Source organism: Setaria italica, chromosome I, assembly GCF_000263155.2.
Source record: "Setaria italica strain Yugu1 chromosome I, Setaria_italica_v2.0, whole genome shotgun sequence".
In the NCBI taxonomy this organism is placed as follows: domain Eukaryota; kingdom Viridiplantae; phylum Streptophyta; class Magnoliopsida; order Poales; family Poaceae; genus Setaria; species Setaria italica.
Genome location: NC_028450.1, coordinates 31,317,964 through 31,325,387, shown reverse-complemented (window position 1 = coordinate 31,325,387; position 7,424 = coordinate 31,317,964). Strand labels below are relative to the sequence as shown.

The 7,424-nt window shown below is 42.1% G+C and overlaps 1 long non-coding RNA gene across 1 annotated transcript; it reads right to left on the bottom strand.

Moving 5' to 3' along the window:
- Positions 1-307: 307 nt before the first annotated feature.
- LOC101761792 lies at positions 308-2,583 on the bottom strand. Its single transcript, XR_214527.3, has 5 exons — positions 2,232-2,583; positions 1,958-2,149; positions 1,187-1,294; positions 972-1,031; positions 308-510 (listed from the first exon to the last, which is right to left on the bottom strand). It is a non-coding gene; the product is annotated as an uncharacterized LOC101761792 (long non-coding RNA).
- Positions 2,584-7,424: the final 4,841 nt, after the last annotated feature.

The following is a 7,424-nucleotide window of genomic DNA, read 5'->3' as shown; positions in this document are numbered from 1 at the left end:
CCTACTAGTATAGACATGTTTTATAATGATACCTTGTTGCACAGTAAGTAGTATAGAGACGATTTGGTAGGAACATTTATATTACACATTTTACATGCAGAACAATATGGCAGGTGATGTGGCATGTGACATATAGTAACACCTATTTACGTGTTAAGAAATGTAGAAACAATATCGTATGCACATTTTTATTATGTGTTTACAAATGTAGACACGTTTTATTGTAACATCATGTTGTGTATTAAGAAATGTAGAGACGATTTATACGGCATTTAGATTTCATGTGTATTTGCAATCAATTTTGTGCTTCACTAAAAAATAAATTGAGTACTTCAATTAAGAACCAACATGTCCAATATTTAAAATACAATCAACAAGAAAATTGTCTTCGTAAAGAAACATAGATAAAGTGACGAATATTTCTAAATTTATTCGCTGCCAACTAAAACCTTTGCCTCATTGCCCGTTCTTCGCCGTCTTTCCACTCGCGGCTTCACTTCTCAATCTCCCCTGAAAAGTTAAATCACAATCAATGACTGAAATAACTAAAATGAAAAGTGTGAATATCCTATAATATGATTTTGATGATTTGACTACTTAAATGAACATGAGCAAGTTGACCAAATATATGAAACAACTTTAAAAAGAAACATAACAGGTTGTTGCAGGTTTGAATCTGAAGCTTTCTTCACCTGCAATGGGGTATCAGCTCATCTCATTTATTTCCGCTAGGAACATTTTCAAGACCTTCAACACAAACCCCAATGTATTATGTTGCTTTTTAACTCCTTAGCAACTATCTCATGGAATACCTCATTGAAATCTTGTGCTTAAAAATTACCATTGTTGTTCTGTTACGTTTTTTCAAATCCTCAAAAGACGCATTCTATAGAAGTAACTATTTTGAAAGGTCATAGAACGGTAAACAGAATTTTAGATCAAACAGAAATGATTAGGATCAGAAAATGTACCATTATTGCCATTCTTTTTCTTCTGAACAGCCTCCCATAATTCTATTTTTTTTTATCTTCCTGCACGACAGAGTAACTTAAGGATCATTACAAATCTAAATTACATGATAATGAATATATCAAATAGCATTGGATGAATATTTTTCGTCATCTCCTTTTTTTCAGCCTAGCATGGCTTTTTCGAATTGGATAAATGTTATGTAAAAATATGTCACCTTTTGTGGTTCTCGGCACCAAAGTCCAACAAGAGATCTCCATGATGTTCATTCAAATTGTGCGTTTTCCCTTTCATGATTTCAGGCATGGTGTCTTTGCCAACTCATCTAGCAAGACAGACTATAGTATTAGCATTCATGTCCAGCTTTTGATGGGAAAACCAATATGTTGCTGCAGAACAAGCTTACAAAGAATAGCATTCACAAATGTCAAATAAATTATAGTAAACAATAATCTAGAAATCATTCAACAAAGCTGGAAAGTGCTATTGAAAAACATTTAATCAGCACTACTACTGTAAGATGGAACCTTGGTTGAAGTGTATGTGCAAGGAATTTGTATCTGCAAGTAGAAACATGAGTCACTGAAAGTTCGAGTAATGTATGGGTCATTCATGAACCAGGTAGGTGTCTGGTACTAGTACGAGACCTGAAGAATGAATACAGATTTCTAATCAAATCACATACTCGTTGTGCCAAAAGAAATTTCAAAAATATATGCTTAAGTATTGGCAATTTGGCATTCATACTTAATGGTATTCTGAAATATTTAGTCATAATATTTTATATCAGAGAGGTCAAAATCACAACAACTTGAGACATAGATCATGGATATAAGAGCATAAGCAATTTCATATTGCAATTTTTAGGGACGAAACAAATAGTTCATACTACAATTTTCATAAGCACTATCGTCAAATGCATAACCAAATGCTGAAATCTTAAACAGAATCAAAACAGAGCCTAATTACAGGAAGGAAATCTTCTTACTTGCTTGCTTCTTCCGTACCGTGGGAGGTTGATCCTTGTCCACGTCCATGGCTCCTTGACACTGGTGGCCTGACTCTCGTTCCCTTGCAGGCAGTGCCTCGCCTGGCAGCGGCGCAGTTCCTCCCACGCCACAGCAGGTGCTGGTGTCGGGCGCTGTGGCAGCCATGCTCGCCCAGCGCACTGCCGGCCGCACTGCACCATTCGCAGACGTGCAAGTAGTGAATCGCGACCCCACGTGGACGAAGAGGAAAGGAAGGTGTAGATGTGTGCTCACCGGAAGATCACCGTGGCACAGCCATCGCGAGGCTCCGAGGTGGCGGTTCTGCGGCAAGGGATCGGAAGAGCGACGTTGACCGACGGATGGCCTTCAGGATGGCTTCGTAATGTTTGTGGTGGCGGTGCCTTGTTCCGATGGCGTCGGGGGTTCATCAGAGGACGCCTGGATCTAGCGAGATGGAGGCGGAAAGCAAGGGGACGGGGAAGTAATGCGGTGATGGGGAGGTTAATCTGCGCGAATTTTTCGCTAATCTCCGATGCACGAGCATTTAGTGCCCCGCTTCTTGCCCAGCTTCTCCTCTGGCTTACTGGCTTCAGCTGCCAAACAATTATTTTGAAGCTGCAAAAAGCCCCGCAGAATGGGCTCTCTATCTTCTATCGCACCGGAGAAGTCAAAAAAAAGTAGCTCACCCCGGCTCATCCCGTCACAACTGGTAAAAAGACGCATGTGCCCCTACTCTTTCATGGAAATTACATCTATTTACCCCTGGCTGCTCGCCGTCGTATCCTTCGTCACGCTGGCCGCCTTCTTCTGCCGCCTGGGTGGGTTCCAACAGCTCCTCTTCCTCGACAGCGTGCTCCGTGATGACTCCCCCTACGTTCGCCGTGGCTACGCCCGGGAGTTGGACTGCGCGTTCCGCCTCCTAGCGGTGCTCCTCCTCCAGCTCCGCCCCACCGCCAGCCTCCAGGTTTGCCCCACCGCTAGCTCCGTGCGCCGCCTCGCCGGCCTCTAGCTCTGCCCCGCTAGCCTCTCCCATCCCCGCCCCGAGAGAGAGAAAGAGGATTGGTTGATTAGAGAGGAGCGCCGATCGGATAAGGAGAGCGGAGAGAAAAAGAAAAGAGGGGATAAGGAAAGAAAAAGAAAATGAAGAGAAAAAAGAAAAAGAAAAGAGAGAAAAAAATGTAAGGGTATTTTGGACATTTGACATCTTCTTTACACTAGGAGAAGCTGTTTTGCCAAACGTTTTCGTACAAAATAAGTCAGAGCTAAAAAAAGCTGCTTTTCCATACGAGCTAGAGCCAGAGCTGTTTTTTCACGAGCCAGAGCTGTGCCAAACGGGGCCTTTGGCGGCAACCGAAAAAGTTGAGTATTAAATTAGGCAGCAAGTAATTTTTTACATTGCAGTAGCGACAAAATATCTCATCTGATCTGCTAATTTTTCCATTTATTTCTATGAAAGATTTCCATTTTGCTGGATTATTTAATGTTTTTCAATATTTACTGATAAATAAGTTATTGCATGAACTTACCAATTTATTTTATTTGCAAACATAAGATAAATCTCCATTTGTTGTAATGTTCTATATTTTTAAGTATTTATTGATAGATACATTATTGGATATCTATGCACTTACATATTTTCATTTTATTTCCAAATATGGAAATAAATCATTTTGTCGGATTTGTCTAGTATTCCAATTAAAATATCAAAAGTAATTCTACACCAATTCATACTCAACTGTATTATATCCGCTTCTTCGTAGTTCCACCCATGCTATAATTTGGGCGCAACGTTAATAATGACCTTCCAAGTGGCACACTTATTTGGAAGCAGATATGCATTGACAGAGCCAGTAAGATGTGCTATAGTTTGGACTCGATATTAATAATGCCTTTCGAGTGACACACTCATTCACATATAGGATGAGAAAGATATAGTAGTGCATGTAACATGATATGTTTGGACTCGATGTTAGCAATGGTCTTTCATGTGACACACTCATTAGGAATTAGAGGACAAAAAACATACATGATCAATGGTGCAACATGAATGATCGTCATTGATACAAGTCAACAAGTGACGTGGATGTGCTCATCCGAATGGCGGATCGACCACAATGCAAGTGTGCCTTTTTGCGCAGATGTTTTTCTCTTTAAGGTGAAAATATGACTTCCAACTACCATATAACGTTTATATTATGCTATCGCCTATAATATTTCTAGCCATTGCAGGATGAAACCATACATTGGAATTCATATTGCCGGCTGAAAAAATATGAACATTAGTCGTGTCTTGAAATTAAAAAAGATAATGAATTAAAAATAAAAAAAGCAATAAAACACTACACCACGGAATCGAATCATGACATCAATGTTCCAAACGAGCAGCCATACCATTGCAATAGTAATGTTAGGTAGGTGGATAACTAAAAAGTATTATCCATTACCCTTTGGTGCGACTATTATGGTATCACCGTATAATAAGAGAAGAGTAGAATGTTCGTGCGCTACTATATGGTGTATTTTTAATATTTTATTTAATTTTAAAACACATAACCTTTTTTATTTCTACTATATAATGTCAACTGTTTTAATTCCGATCGACGAAAAATTTATTTTAAACATGGCCCAACTCGCTTTTAACCACGGGTCTAGGCCAAGCGACGCATGCAGCAGCTTGGCCAACCAGCGTCGACCGTGAGGTGAGTCATGCATGATGAGTGCGAGGGACTAAAGGAGTCCAGCTGCTGTGTGCCGAGAGGACTCAACGCTTTATTTTCTTGGACCGTGCGTGCTTTCAGCCTAGAAACTAAGGGCAAAAATCGGCCGATAAAACTTGTGCCGCATGAGACCCACTAACTCAAGTTGGCGGTTGGACCCACTGACTGGTGGTTCCATTTTGCCAGTAGAGATGGCGTTATTTGAAAATATGTCTAATTTTGTGTCATTTTGAAATTTTTTCAGTATCGTATCAAAAATTATGTTTAGGTGCCTATGAACAATTATTTAATACCATTTATGACTTGTCTAGATGCTACTCATGGTTGAAAGCATGTCTAACTTTGTATCAATTTGATATGTTTTTAGTATCATATCAAAAAGCATATCTAGTTGGCTATAGACGATTGTTTGAAATGATTTATGATGTGTGTAGAGGCTACTGATGGTTAAAAGCGTGTCTAATTCCGTATTATTTTGAGATGATTTTAATAGCATATTAAAAGACATCTTTATATATCTCTTAACATTGAAAGCGTATCAAATATCGCTTCACTTAGACTCGTTCTCAAAATCATCACAAAAAGCATCTCTACGTAATAATGTAGAGACGTTATCAACCAGCGTTACTGTCGGGGATACATCCCCAATACCGCCCGTAGTCGTCGGCGAGCTCGCAATGTAGTTGAAGTTGTCGACGAGCTGCCCGTAGTCGACGGGGTCGTCGGCGTGCCCACGACATAGTCAAAGAAATCATCGGCGAGCCGCCCGTAGTCGTCGGCGGCCTTGCGATGTAGTCGGACTTTTGAGTTGTAGTCGAACTCGGAGTCGCTGTCGGACTTCGAGTCGGAGTTGAAGCTGGAGTCACCGTTGGACTCCGCGTTGCGGTCGAACTCGGAGTCGTCGTCGGACTCGGAGTCGTAGCCAGACCCGAAGTCGCCATCGGACTCCGAGTTGTAGTCGGACCCGGAGTCGTCGTCGGACTCCGAGTTGTAGTCGGACCTGGAGTCGCCGTCGGACTTCGAGTTCAAGTCGCGGTCGGACCCGTAGTCACCGTCGGAGTTCGAGTTCGAATCACGGTCAAACCCAAAGTCACCGTCGGAGTACGAGTTTGCAGTCGAACCTTGATTTGAGGTTTAATTTGTCAATTTTCTTGGCGAGATTTTCTGCTTCTTATGGAAGAGAGTTCCCGTCGAGGCGCTTCTTCTCCTGGTTGTCGATGATTCAGCATTGGAAGGACCCAGTGCCGTCAGTGATGCAAAGTAAGGAGTCGAAGACGAAGGTTGCACAAGCTTTGAAAGCGAACGCCAGCTTGAAGATGAGGTCCTTCAAGCTCGCCCGATGATCTCGACGATCTGCCCCACGGTGGGCGCCAATGTCGGTGATTTATACCGGCCGTCTACTAAAGGGTACCCGAGGTAGCAGAATGTGTAGCGGGGGATCGCCGGACCTGGAACTTGAAGGTAAAAGCGAGGACACAAGACACGAATTTAGACAGGTTCGGGCCGCTAGAGTAGCGTAATACCCTACGTCCTATTTAGGGGTGTTTGTATATTGCGCCCTGCGCTTGGGTGTTGAGGTGTGACCTGCCGAGCTAGGTACCCCTGCCCTCCTTTATATACTCCAGGGGGCAGAGTACTAGTCGGATTACAAGGAGCAGTCCTAGTAGGATTACACGATATGAGTCCTAGTAGGATTACAGGGGAATCCTAGTAGGAGTCTGACTTCTTCCTTCCTTGCGGGTATTAGGGATGTATCCCCGACAGTTACTACTACAATGTAGCTAAGGGGGGGGTTTCTAGCAGTAGGGATGGAGGATAATGTAAGTGAGTCCGAGAGGCAGCGGCGACCAAGTATTTAAGCAAGTCTTTGTCCCCCCGTGAAAGCGAGGTGGGACTAAAACGCAACGCAGGTGACCGCACACCGCGCGCCTACCTCAAGTGGGCCGAAAGTCCGGAACGGCCCATGAGGCACTGTGCTGGCGGGCAGTAACACGGCCCACCAGCCCTAAGTCCTCCACTCTAAATACTGTTGTGGGATCAATTTTTCTAACTCTCGGCGGTATGTTCTTCTTCCAACTGACGCCGGCAGGTTACTGGATTCTGCAGCGCCCCCGGCCCCTCGCGCCGCCGTCAACATCCCTGTCCGCCACCTCTTCCCTGAGCGCCGCCGCTCCCTGTCCGCCGCTCCCACATTGTACTGCTGTCGTCCTCGCGCGCCCCGTCTGCCGCCGAGGCTTCGCCGCTGTTCTCTCCTCCCCGCCGGTTGAAAGCACTTTCAATTTGTTTCCATTTTGTTCAACAATATTAGAAATGGTTTTTTACTCCATTTTATTCAATAGATCACAAATATTTCATTTTGTTCAATAGATGATCACAAATGTTTCATTTTGTTTCAATTTATTTCCATTTTGTTCAATAGATCGCAAATGCTTATTTCATTGAAATTATACATGCATATATATGGTTATCCATAATAAAGTTGTTTATTTGACTATTTGTATCCTATATGAAATTATACACATCTGTATGATTTTATATGATTTTTACTCCATGCAATTACTCCACATTTATACTATTTGTATCCTATATGAAATTACTCCACATTTATATGATTTTTACTCCATGCAATTGCAAAGTGATAATAAATATGTTACAATTAGTTATAACAATGTTCATGAGATCTAAACTAACAATTGTAAATTTCTTTTATTATTTTGGATAATCTTTTATTCTGAGCATTTTATAAATT